This window comes from Myotis lucifugus, unplaced genomic scaffold (assembly GCF_000147115.1).
Source record: "Myotis lucifugus unplaced genomic scaffold, Myoluc2.0 scaffold_192, whole genome shotgun sequence".
In the NCBI taxonomy this organism is placed as follows: Eukaryota; Metazoa; Chordata; class Mammalia; order Chiroptera; family Vespertilionidae; genus Myotis; species Myotis lucifugus.
In genome coordinates, this window is record NW_005871240.1 from 1,070,101 (window position 1) to 1,082,815 (window position 12,715).

At 36.7% G+C, this 12,715-nt stretch overlaps 1 pseudogene; it reads left to right on the plus strand.

Annotated features, from left to right (window-relative positions):
- The first annotated feature begins 10,370 nt into the window (after positions 1-10,370).
- Positions 10,371-10,950, plus strand: LOC102425266 (annotated as a pseudogene).
- Positions 10,951-12,715: the final 1,765 nt, after the last annotated feature.

The following is a 12,715-nucleotide window of genomic DNA, read 5'->3' on the forward strand; positions in this document are numbered from 1 at the left end:
TTAAAAAGAATAAAGAGCCCCAGCTGGTTTGGCTCAGTGGATAGAGCATTAGCCTGTGGATTGAAGGGTTCCGGGTTTTATTCTGGTCAAGGGCACATGCCCGGGTTGTGGGCTCCATCCTGAGTAGGGGGCATGCAGGAGGCATGCCATAAGATAATATCAACTCAAAATGGATTGTAGACTTAGACATAAGACCTGAAATCATAAAACTCTTAGAAGAAAACATAGGATAAAAACTTCATGGCACTGGTCTTTGCAATGATTTTGTGGTTATGACATAAAAAAAAAGCACCAACAAAACCAAAAATAAATAAGTGGGACTATAGCAAACTAAAATCCTTTGTACGGCAAAGAAAAAAACAATTGAAAATACAACCAACAGAATGGGAGAAAGTATCTGCAAACCATCTATCTGATAAAAAGTTAATCTCCAGAATATATATGGAACTCCTATATCTCAACAGTTAAAAAACTAATAACCAGGTTATATATTTTTTCATAATAAAAAGTTGGAGGGAAACAAGTCTTTTTCTATCTTATTTGCCTTAGTAAGTAGTCCATGCTTACTTATTGGATTATTTTTGGGTAATCATTATTTTTAAATACTTTCTTATGTAAACATGAATACTATGCAATGAAAGCAAAGCCAGAGTTAAATATAACCATAACTATATATTTTTATTTTTTATTATCATTACCATTAATTTCAATATCCCCCACATTTGTTCTATGAAATAGAATAGCTTTTTTTTCTCACATATAACTTTATTTTTAGTTGTTTCCTAATACTGGGGTATACTGTATATGTTAGGTGTTCAATAATGTTTGATTAACTCATAAAATAATGATAATGAATGGACTAGAAAGCCACGGTTAGGGATGCTAAAACATAGTGTAAGGTGTCATCTGCTATATATTGCATTTGTTTTCCATTGGAACCCAGATTTGACTCATCTCTAAAAGTAATAATATAAAAGGTATGACAATATTTCCCTCTAATGATGAATTTCAGTTACAAGTAAAGTATGTCCTAAAATATCATGATTCAGGAAAAATATATGATTCAGGAAAATACAGTGTTTAGATACCTGCATGTACAGTAAGTCCTCACTTAATTTTGTTATAAGTTCTTGGAACTATGGTAAAATGATGTATAATGAAATGAATTTTACTGTAGGCTATTTGATATAAGCAGGAATTAATTTCCTATGGCATTTCATTAACATTATAACAAAAGGATTTTGAACCAAATGATGTTATTTGAGGAACTGTTATATATACATTTTAATATAATTTTTATAGTATAAAAATATATACACGAATTTTAGCAATATAATATTTAGTGATTTCTAATTTCGTATATTAGGATAGTTGGGAGCTAATATCATATCATGATATTATTTGTTGGCCACCAGTCATTGACAAGAGTCAGGTATTGAGAAGATATAAATTAGATTGTAGATTTGTTAAAATCATTACATAAAAAATGATAAAAAAAATTTTAATAGATGTGGGACGACATCTATTTAGTAGGACTTCAAAATTTACTTCAAGAACCTCCGATGAAAATAATCTATTGCAATTATCATTTTGTTGTTTATCCTAAAGTATGTGGTTTTTAATATTCACTGCAAATATTTGATATCATACGCTTTGAAAGCAGAGGTAGTCATGCTAAATCTTCAGAGCTTGTTCTCTTACATGGGGGAAGAGAAAAGTGACTGAGGTAGATTGACTGGCTCTAGTGTCTGCCAGGGACCAAGGAATGAGAAAACAGGGTAGAACAAGGAGAGAGGAGCAGAGCTGTCAGCACTATCTAGTAGGGTGGAATATGGGCAGGAAATCAGGAAAGGCAAGAAAAGACTAGTTTCTTTTGACCCTGAACTCAAGATAATGGCTCGTGTGTCAAAATCAAATTACTTGGAGCCCTAGCTGGTTTGGCTCAGTGGTAGAGCGTGGTCCAGGGTTCGAATCTGGTCAAGGGCACGCACTTCAGTTGCAGGCTCCTCCCTGTCCCTATCCCTGGTCCGGGCTCGTGCAGGAGGCAATCAATCCATGTGTTTCTCTCACATCGATGTTTCTCTCTGTTTTTTCCTCTCTCTTCCACTCTCTTTAAAAATCAATGGAAAAATATTCTCAGGTGAGGGTTAACAACAACAACAAAAAGAAAGTCAAATAACTTGGAGAGTGTTGCAATAATTAATTATTAATATGGCCAGAAATAAAATATATCCAGTTTATTTGGAACTCAGCTATGATCATGACTAGCATATATATTTTTGTAAGTTTATATTTCATATTTTATATTTGGAAAGAAAACTACATAAGAGAGTCTTAAAATTATTTTTAAATTTTAGAAACTTACAAACTTGTCAATAATTCAAATGATAATACTCTGGGATGACCCAAATTCTTAAGTGATAAATATTCTAGTAGCAGCAAGTTACTTGGCATTTTCAATGCACTTAATGGTAATCCCCTGTTAACATCCAGGACAAAATCTCCAGGATTACTGTTCATTTCTCATAATTCCAAGATTCCAGATGTAAAATTAACCAAGAGGATGATCTAAATGGCATATCTAAGAGAAAAAACAAATTTAGGTAACTTGCTTGCTCAATAATCATTCCTCAAGCTCGATGACTTTTGTGAGTTTTACAATAAAATAATCACGTATGAACTAAAACATCTTGCTCAATTCAGTAATTCCTGATTCTCTATTTTTGAGACCAAATGTTACTCCATATTAGATACTGGAAAATATCTCATTTATAAGAACAGTATTTGGCCATAGGTTTTATAACTTTTAAATGCAGCCAAAGAAGCTAACGTAGTCTAGAACTAGTAGTAACAAAGAGAACGCTTAGCTTCTCTTTCTTCTTTGGGATACTCTGGGTATTGCCTAGTTGTGGTTCCAGTTTGCAAACACTAAGACCCTGGAATCAATTTTTATAATTTATTTCTTTTTTTTGGCATTATTGCATCATTTTATCTATTCTATTTATTTAAAACTTATCTTTATTGTCAAAAGTATTACAGATGTTCCTTTTTCCTACCCATTAACCCCCTCAACCCCGCACCTACCTTCCACTCAGGCCTTCACTACATTATTGTCTGGGTCCATGGATTCTGCTTATATGCAGTTAAGTTCTTTGGTTAATCACTTCCCACCCACCCTCACCTACCTTCCCCCTGAGATTCAACAGTCTGCTCCATGCTTCTATGTCTCTGGATCCATTTTGTTCATCTGTTTATTTTGTTCTTTAGATTCCACATATGAATGAGATCATGTGATACTTGTATCTCTCTGACTAACTTATTTCACTTAGCATAATACTCTCCAGGTCCCTCTATGCTGTCTCAAAAGCTAACCAAAGGCTCCTGATTCATTTGCACTTGGTCAACAGCCTTTAATACTACAATAAAACCCCTTATAAGACAAAGGGAGAGGGATATCTGAGATAGAAAAGAGAACACAAACAGATGAGGTACAGGCAATGTGACCCTGAGACAGAAACTGGAGTGGCAGAGAGACAAGAAGTGCTTGTAGCCAACAGAAGCTGAAAATGGGAAGGGACAAATTCTCCCTCAGGGCCTTTGGAGGGAGTGTGACCCTGCTGAGACCTTAATTTCAGAAGGCTGGCCTCCAGAACTTTGAGAAAATAAGTTTCAGTTGTTTTGAGCCACCCACTTTGTGGTAATTTATTATGGCCACTCTATGAAACTAATATAGGCGATGAAACAAGGCTACATTTCTAGAGGCAATTTATCAAACAGTGCCTATTATAATAAGTTATATCCTTATTTTCTTGCTTCACATTGCAAAATAGTTTTACCCTTTAAAATTTCACAAATTAAGTTATATATTCTTGCATTTAGATGGTAATTACTTGGTTCTGATTACATGACAGATGAATGGTAGGGAAACAAGTATGAATTGTTATTACCTTGAAAGAGTTCATAGAGTAGCAAAAAGATTTTTTTTTTTTTGCAGATTTCCGGTGCTACTTTTCCACCATCTTCCCACTTACAACTTTTATAATTTTGGCTTTTATATTTAGAAAAAGCATTTTCAAAGAATAAATTTAAATGCAATGTACAAATCATACCTAAGCCACTTGAGGACTTTGAAATAGCAATAAATAATTTGGAAATAAATTTTAAACACATAAAGTTAATTAGTTGACTAAAGTAATTATATTGTCCATGTGCATATACACATACATATGTGTATGTGTCTTTTCACAAATAAATTTTCATCAATAAATTAAATACTAAAAGAGCACCTGTCAGCATTTTAAATTTAAATTTCTTGTTCTCCAAATGAGTACTATGTGATTACTGAATAATTTAAGAAGACATTAATTTTAATTAAAGACATTGAAAAGTTTAATTCTTCTGATATAATCATTTTCCTTTGCTTTTAATTTTTGTTGTTGTTGTTAATCCTCACTTGAGGATATTTTTTCTATTGATTTTTAGAGAGTGGGAAGGAAAGAAGGAGGGAGGATGGGAGGAAGGAGAAAAGAGAGAGAGAGAGAGAGAGAGAGAGAGAGAGAGAGAGAGTTCAAACCTGCAACCCAGGTACATGGCTCTTGACCAAAAATCGAACCTATGTGGGCTGACCCTCTAACCACTGAGCCAGGGCTCATTTGCTTCTAATTTTTGTTTTCAGCAAATAAAATGGATAAAAGGGAGGGAGGGGTCAAAAGTAATTTAGGAATGATTTAATTCAATATTTAATAAGGCTACTTTTAGGCAGGAATCATTTTAATTTTAGCAAGGAACAGTTGTGCATAACATCTTACGTGAAGAAGTGTGGCCATTTTGGGTATAAATCAGAAGTGATAAGAGAATGTAATTTAGAACAAGGAGATATTTTAACATTTATGCAGTCACGAATGCTACAAAACGACTTTGATAATAAGGTGGCGAAATGGGAGGTATTCATAAAACATATCTTCAAAATTGCCACAACAGCTTGGTCCATGGCAGGTTCAGAGGGCCCAGACCCCAGAAAATACCCTTGCTTGCAAGTAAGTGGGGAAATGGTATATTTTAGGAGAATAGAGACAACACTTAGGGCAATGAATGACATCTGATGAGAAAAGATAGAAATCAAGGATATACACAAGTTTATAATTCAACTTCAGCAGACATGATTTATTACAAATAAATTTAAATTGTAAAAACAATGGGAAATGGCAATCTATAATAGTTCCAGAAGATACGACAACCACGGATTCATATAATAAATGGAAATCTAAAATACTACAGTAAAATATTCAATGCTTATAATTATAAAGAAGGAAACATAAAAATGTAAAACACTGGACAATGATCAATTTCCTAGTCAACCTAGCATACATTATAAAACTGGAATAGGACTTGGCCTCCAAGGAAGTTTCCAATAGTCAAAGAAATCAACAACTAAAACAAAGGAATATGCCAGGGTAAGAAACATCATCAACCATATATTGCCCTATAAAATTGGTCTAGGGTTTAAGACAGAAAAGTAACATGATATATTTGGGCCTAGACATTTGTTCTGGTTTAATACTCAGTTATTTATTAGAGACGATCAATGTCGGTTCAAACAAATGCTACAGCTTTATCACAGAAGTAAAGATGCCAATGATTTTCACAATGTTGTCACCACAAATCAGAGTAATTTATTGTACATCATCATCCAGTCCATACACACACAGCATTGAAAAGGGTATCACAAAACAATCCCTACCTTTGCCACATGTGATTGAAGAGGTTCAAATCAGGCTTCCCTAAGATGTACTATTTTGGCTCGTGAATTATTTTGAGCTGAAAGCTACTGAGACCCTGCAAGTTTATGAGAAACGTTTACCTCTCAAAGAATTTAAACTAGGGACTTTGCCCGTAATGACATCACCAAACTAGCCAAAGAACCTTGAGGCTAGGGGAAAGTTTCTTCCTACCCACATGAGGTTCCCTAGTATTTTTATTCTCTTTTATTCCAGTTTATTTAAAAGAGTATTGCTAGTTTTAATCCCCTCATGGGCTGACACCTGCATATTTTAAAATCCTGGTTATAGAGAAACAAAATACTGGAACATAGAATTTATCTAGGTCTTATCATCATTTATAAGCCTTGAACACAAAGCAAAAAAAAAAACCATTTTAAACTTACTGTTTTCTCTGTGAACTACAACCTATCTAACAGAAGCATGCTCTCATGTTATAAAGGTATTATAACATTCTATGGTTGGCTGAATCTTAAGAGTGGGAACTGGGAATAGCAGCTATGGGCATTTATTGATACCAGAACCGGTGAGCAGGAATCCTTCCCGGGGGTCGTGTCTCAGGGAATCAAAGAATGAAGCCATGGACCAGAGGAGTTCAAATAAGGCCAGGAGTTTATTGCAAACAAACACAGGCTCCTCGCACAGGGAGGGGATTCAAATGGGCTGCCCCTAAGCATTCTGCCCTTCCCCTTACATCTGCTAAAGGCCCACTCTTTGTCTGTGCTGCTCTCTGATTGGTTCCTGGCCTTTTTTTTTATTGCTTAAAGTATTACAAAGAGTATTACATATGTCTCCTTGTTTTTACTCTCCCCTTGACCTTCCCCTGGCCTCCCCTACCCCCCAGTGTCTTGGTTTCTGGCCTTTTTGCAACATTTTATTTTTCACTTGCAAGAAAAAAAAATCCTTGTTTCAAAACACCCTGTTTTTCTGCTTTCCTGTTTTTCTGCTATCCATCCTGTTTTTTTGCAGATCATTTTGCGGTTTCAGCTAGCTCCACGATTCCTCCTTCTTCCACCCCTTTTCCTGCCTACCTGATTCTGCTTTAACTCCTTTCATTATGACCAGCTCCTTCCTAGATTCTTGCCACATTCATGGCAAGTATCACTAACTGATCACTTCACTCTTATCAGTAGGCCTGGACACCTCTTCAAAGTCCTTTACAGAGCAGCACTTTGCACAGCCAATGTTAATTGGTAAGAGCTGCCAGCAATGCAATCTCTTGGAAATCCCTGAAATATAATTCTCTAGGGTCTCTAAATAAGTAAGAGACTCACTAGAAAGGAATTTTTCATTATAGTTAAAATATTAAACTTCCCATCAGAGAGATGTCAGCAAGATGGTGAAATAGGAAGCCCCAAACTTTTCTTTACTCACAGAAACAACAACTTAACAACACTAATTGCCTTTTTGAGCAATCCAGAAACCAGTCAAGAGGATCCTGCACTTCAGGTGAGACACAGACAAGAAGAACCACACTGAGCCCAGTAGAAAAATTTGTGGCATTTACTCTCCATAGTCACTCCCCACAGGACAGTACTGCATGATTGGGGCGGGGGGGGGGGGTGGTGGTGGTGGAGGAAATCCCAATGCCTACCTTCTCACTGGGGAGGGAAGGAAAGAGTGGAACAGACATCCAACATTCTGACTTTTCAGTGGGCTAAGAGGCTATATTAAGTCTTGTTTGAATCTAAATGCTGACAGGAACATGAAACAGGTTGAAGGCCTCTGAAAAAAGAGAATACCATAGCTTAGACTAGACTCAGAGAGTCTGCAGTACCACAAACATGCATTAGCCAAAATAATATTGAAAAAGTAGAGAATAGTTGGAGGCTTCACACCTCCTATTTTCAAAACAGTATAAAATGACAGTAATCAAGATGGTGTGCTGGTGACACAAAGACAGACATATAGATCAATGGAAAAGAATAGAAAAATCAGAAATAAACCCTTGTGCATATGATCAAATTATCTTCAACAAGGATGTCAAGACTACACAATGGGGAAGGGCTAATGGTGTTGGGAAAACTAGATATCCACATGCAAAAGAGCGAAGACAGACCCCAATTTTATACCACATACAAAAATTAACTAAAAATAAATTAAAGACCTAAAGATATAAACCCCAAGTGAAAGAGACAAACTGAAAGAGACAAATTAAAGATATAACTGATTTCCCTCTATTCATTCTGCTATGAAAATTCCAATCAAGAAGCATATTGTAAGGCTGAATAAACTATATTCCATAATAGTCTTATTTTAAAAAGGAGAATTTTCTTTTGAAAATGTGTGCTTGCTTAATATTCACTTCAACTAATTAAACTGGGAGAAGGGATTCTCCCCCCCTAAAATGGAACCTAATCATTTTTGTACTAAAATATTATGTTTATTATTGTTATGGCATTAAACAAAGCTATAATAAAACCCTATTAACCACTAATAATTTAACAATGTCTTTAGAGGTCACTGGAAAAGTAATCTCTAATAAAAAAATTATAGGTTCTAAAAAATATAGCATAGGTCCCAACAAAAATTTGAAGTAACTTTCTGAAATTCTTTGATTGAAAAAATGAATGTCCCAATATTATTTCATTTATAGTTCCATGAAGATTTTTTCTTTCCCTTTTTAAAGATTTATTTTCCTTAAAAATTCTAGTGTATATTCAGATAAATTTATGTTATTCCTCAAGTAGCCTATAAATATTTGACAAATGAAATCAAATGTGGTTTTATACTATTTTTTTCCTTCTAATAAAACAAATAAACACCCCCCCACCCCGAATTCATACTCAGAAAGCCTGAATAACAGTAGTTGTACAGTCTGAGTAAACCACAGTTTCCTGATTTGAACATAATACCTATCTTTCAGGTATATTAAACTGTATAGATATTTAGAAAATATTAAATTTTATTATTCTTCCTCCAGATGATTGATATGAATTGTACACTTTTACTGGCATTAGAACTAAACTCTCAAAGAACCATTATTCCCACTCTAAATTATTATCCAGCAACTTTTGTAGCCCTCAAGAAAAGTAGTGACAGGTTAAAGCTGGGCAACAGGAGGCAAATTACTTGTATTTTTGTTTTTCACGTGGGCATTGGTAGAGAAAGTAGAGCCAATAAGCTGTTATTCCTTAAAATAAACACACATTCCAAAATTGTTTTTTTTTAAAGTTACTGATAAAGATCATACCATTAAGGATATGCTGTCTAATACTGTAGTTGTGTGCTTTGTTAAAACAGACAACAGACCCCAAATGGAGTCACTTATACTAAGTCCCACATTATCAGACTGAGAATTACAGTTTCTGTCCTTCCAGAAATGGAATCTTATACCAGTCAACCAGGAATCAACTGATCAGCACTGGTTAAGTAGTCTGCCTGATAGACACCTGCTACCCCTAAAAAAAGTAACCTTACAATAACCAACCCAATTTTTTGCCTAGCTTAACTTTTTTGATCCCGCTCTCTTCTGTCTATAAAAATCTTTCACTTTATACAGCTCCTCAGAGCTCCTGTTGGCTAGATTGGATGTTGCCTAATTCAAATTTGTTTTTGCTTAAATAAACTCTTAAAGTTTTTAATATGCCTCAGTTTATCTTGTAACAGTTCTCAGCACTTGAAATATGGCCAGTCTAAATTGAGATGTGCTGTACATCCAAGTGCACACTGAATTTCAAAGACTGAATATGAAGTAGGAATGTAAAACATTTCATGAATAATTTTTAAAATTGATTAAATATTGAAATGATAATGTTTTACTTATGTTGGGTTAAATAAAATATGTTCTTGAAATTACATTTTTACTTTTAAATGAAGCTACTGGAAAATTTAAAATTACAGATGCGGCCGCCATTTTATTTTTATTGGATAATATTGTTCTAGAGGGCCCAAAGGAAAAATGAGGCCCATACTTTTCTTCAAATTGTGTCTTATACAACATCATACTGAACTGGATGTTTGCATGAACACTCTTAAAGGGTTCACATTTGAATATGAAGCATAATAAATGCATCTACATGAATTATGTTAACACCTAGAGATAATTTTCAAGAAAATAGCCTCTTCATAGCTATATATATTTTAGTTCTGATAATAATGATCCCAAGAGTCCACCATTTATCTTTTAAAATCTCCTTGATTGGAGGTGGGAAGAAATGTCAAGCCAGCTGTCTAACTACATGTCTGTCCTTTGTGCAAAAGGCCAATCTACTCCATTAAGTCAGAGTTGCAACTATATTCAAATATCAGACCTGCTGAAAAGAAGCAATAGAAACTAATTTTTAGTAAGGCTAAGAAATAAGGTTATCTATTTTCTCTTCTTTTTGTACATATACGGATCAATTTCAGAAAAAAATATTTTTATTCCTTAACACAATTCTATGTCGAGAAAAATCCATTTATATTTGTAAGGGACAAGGTCAAATTCTTCATAAAATACATATTCTATTAGATCATTGTGAAAACCTTGACCATTAAGGATGTAGTCATAAAATATTCCAGAAATAAAAATGAAAGGAGGGGCCTTCGGACTTATCTGGGGCCGGCAGCTGACTGACCCGGGGCCCAGGTCTGTGGCCTTAGCCGACTACCATGGGCTCCTTGTCAGCCCAGCAGTTTGCAGGTGGCTGTGACAAGGTACTGGAGGAGGCACCAGATGACTCGGCCAGGGCAGCAGTGGAGCCACAGCTACTGCACCGTTCCCTGCATCTCTACGTGTTCAGTGTGCACATGGGGTTTGGCTCCCGGTCCATGACTTCCCCCACTGGGGTCGTGCTGAACCCACCAGTGGATGTCTTTGTGCAACAGAGTAAGCTGTACCTGGAGGGCTGCTGGAGGCTGAAGGAGGGTGAGGCAGTGGAGTTCATTTTTAAGAAGTCTTCTGAGGGCCATGAATCTATCCGAGACACTGGCGCTGGTTGGGTGTTGTGTATTGGGAGTGAGAGGAGTCCAAAAGGGAAGAATATGCAGAAGTGCAAATCAGGGAGACAGGTGGCACAACTGAGGAGGTCTAGACCATCATGCCAAGGGTTGAAAGCTGACACCCCAGCCCAAGATGTGCCACTTCTGCCAGAGCATCAGTCATTTGGTGGGGCTGTCCTTTTGTGATCAGGAAGTTTCAAGGAACAGGCATCAATCGGCACAATGGAGAAAGTTGGGACAGGATGGGTAGGAAGCAGCTGGTACTGCCGTGTGTCTCAGGCCGGGTTCCACAGCATCACTCCTCTTCCTTCTTGGCAGCAGGGTAATGGGTGGGGCAAAGGAACTCCAACCATACTCTATCCAAATGTTTGTGAGGGCTTTGGGGGAGACTCCCTCCCTGCAAGCTTTGAGTCTCCATCCCCAGGATTTCTAGCTTTGAAAACGGCCTGAATAGGGAAGCTGTTTTCCCTTTAAAGAAGGATACTAGTATGTATTAATATTTCCCCTGCCAGAGAGAAAAAAATTAACATGAGGACAGAAATCAGACCAAAAAGGACTACATTCTGTGGGAGGGAATCTCTCAGGGAGACGGCAGGGTTTTTCCCCATAACCCACTCTTGGGATAGGGTGCTGAGACTTGTCCCAAGCAATGGGTTGTGACAATAGGCAAAAGGGTTGGTTGGGAAACAGCTGCAGACCTGCTGCCCCTAAGATCACTCCCACCCCATTTCTGGGCCAATGCAACTTTATTTATTTGGTCCCTTGGACAACTGCACCATGGGTCCCACTTCCTCCAGGATGCCAACTGCATCAGTTATGTGCGAATGACATACCTAATGCATTTTAACTTTTTTTGTAATATACATATTCTGGTTTTGTGTGTTTGTGTACTTTAAGGCCCTCACTCCTGCACTGTGTTCTCAGCTGCATCAGCAATCTCAGGATAGGTGTGCAGCAACTCTGAGTCTGCACAGCAAGAATACTTTGTTTTATCATCAGGGAGATCAACTATTTGGAATGTATAAGCCAATTAGAGCTGGCTTTTCTGCCATAGTGTCCTCTTAGAGCCCCTCTACCTACAATGTGTTGTGAAAAGCTAGATTTTAACTGAGTGGCCCCATTACTTGATCTCCTTCTTCTAGAACCGTGGTCAGCAAACTGCGGCTCATGAGCCACATGCGGCTCTTTGGCCCTTTGAGTGTGGCTCTTCCACAAAACACCACGTGCTGGCACGCACGTACAGTATGATTGAAACTTCGTGGCCCATGCGCAGAAGTCGGTTTTCGGCCTGGGCGAGTCTATTTTGAAGAAGTACTGTTGATATTTGGCTCTGTTGACTAATGAGTTTGCCGACCACTGTCCTAGAAGATTGAAAATTAGTCTGAACAGGAATAGGTGGTTGGTGCAGAGGTTAGGAGAGGCTGGGCTAGGTGAAAGGCACAGAGGTGAAGCCAAGATTAGGTGAGGATTGTCTATATATGTAACCAAGAATTCCTGTTCCAGACCTGTAATCCCAGGGTTTGGGACTCACATTACATACCAGATCCATTGTTCATGACTTAGGCAGCATCACTTCTATTGCATTTAATTGGGGCACAGCAATTCACTGATTCAGTGCCAATTCAAGGAAAGGGGACTACAAAAGCAATGAATACCAGGAGATATGATTTATTATAGATAATTTGTAAATAAGATTATACTATAGTAATGATAAGTTTAAAAATAGTTTGTCATTGCTATTCCTATTTTTGTTGGAATTCTAATGATTTTTGCTTCCGACCAATGCTCTTAATGTCAGGCAAGTGATCTATGAGTACATGATGTAAAAGAGAGAGGGACTTGGTGAACTGAACAGAGGTAAAGGGAATTATGTCCCAGTAAAATTTCTGGAAACTCTTTACATTGTTCTATTACCAAGTATTAACATTTTATATTTCTGATTCTATCTCTGTTTCATGCAAGTATTTCCTAGTTATTATAACAGTACATAAATATGTATTTCATTTCCACAGTTA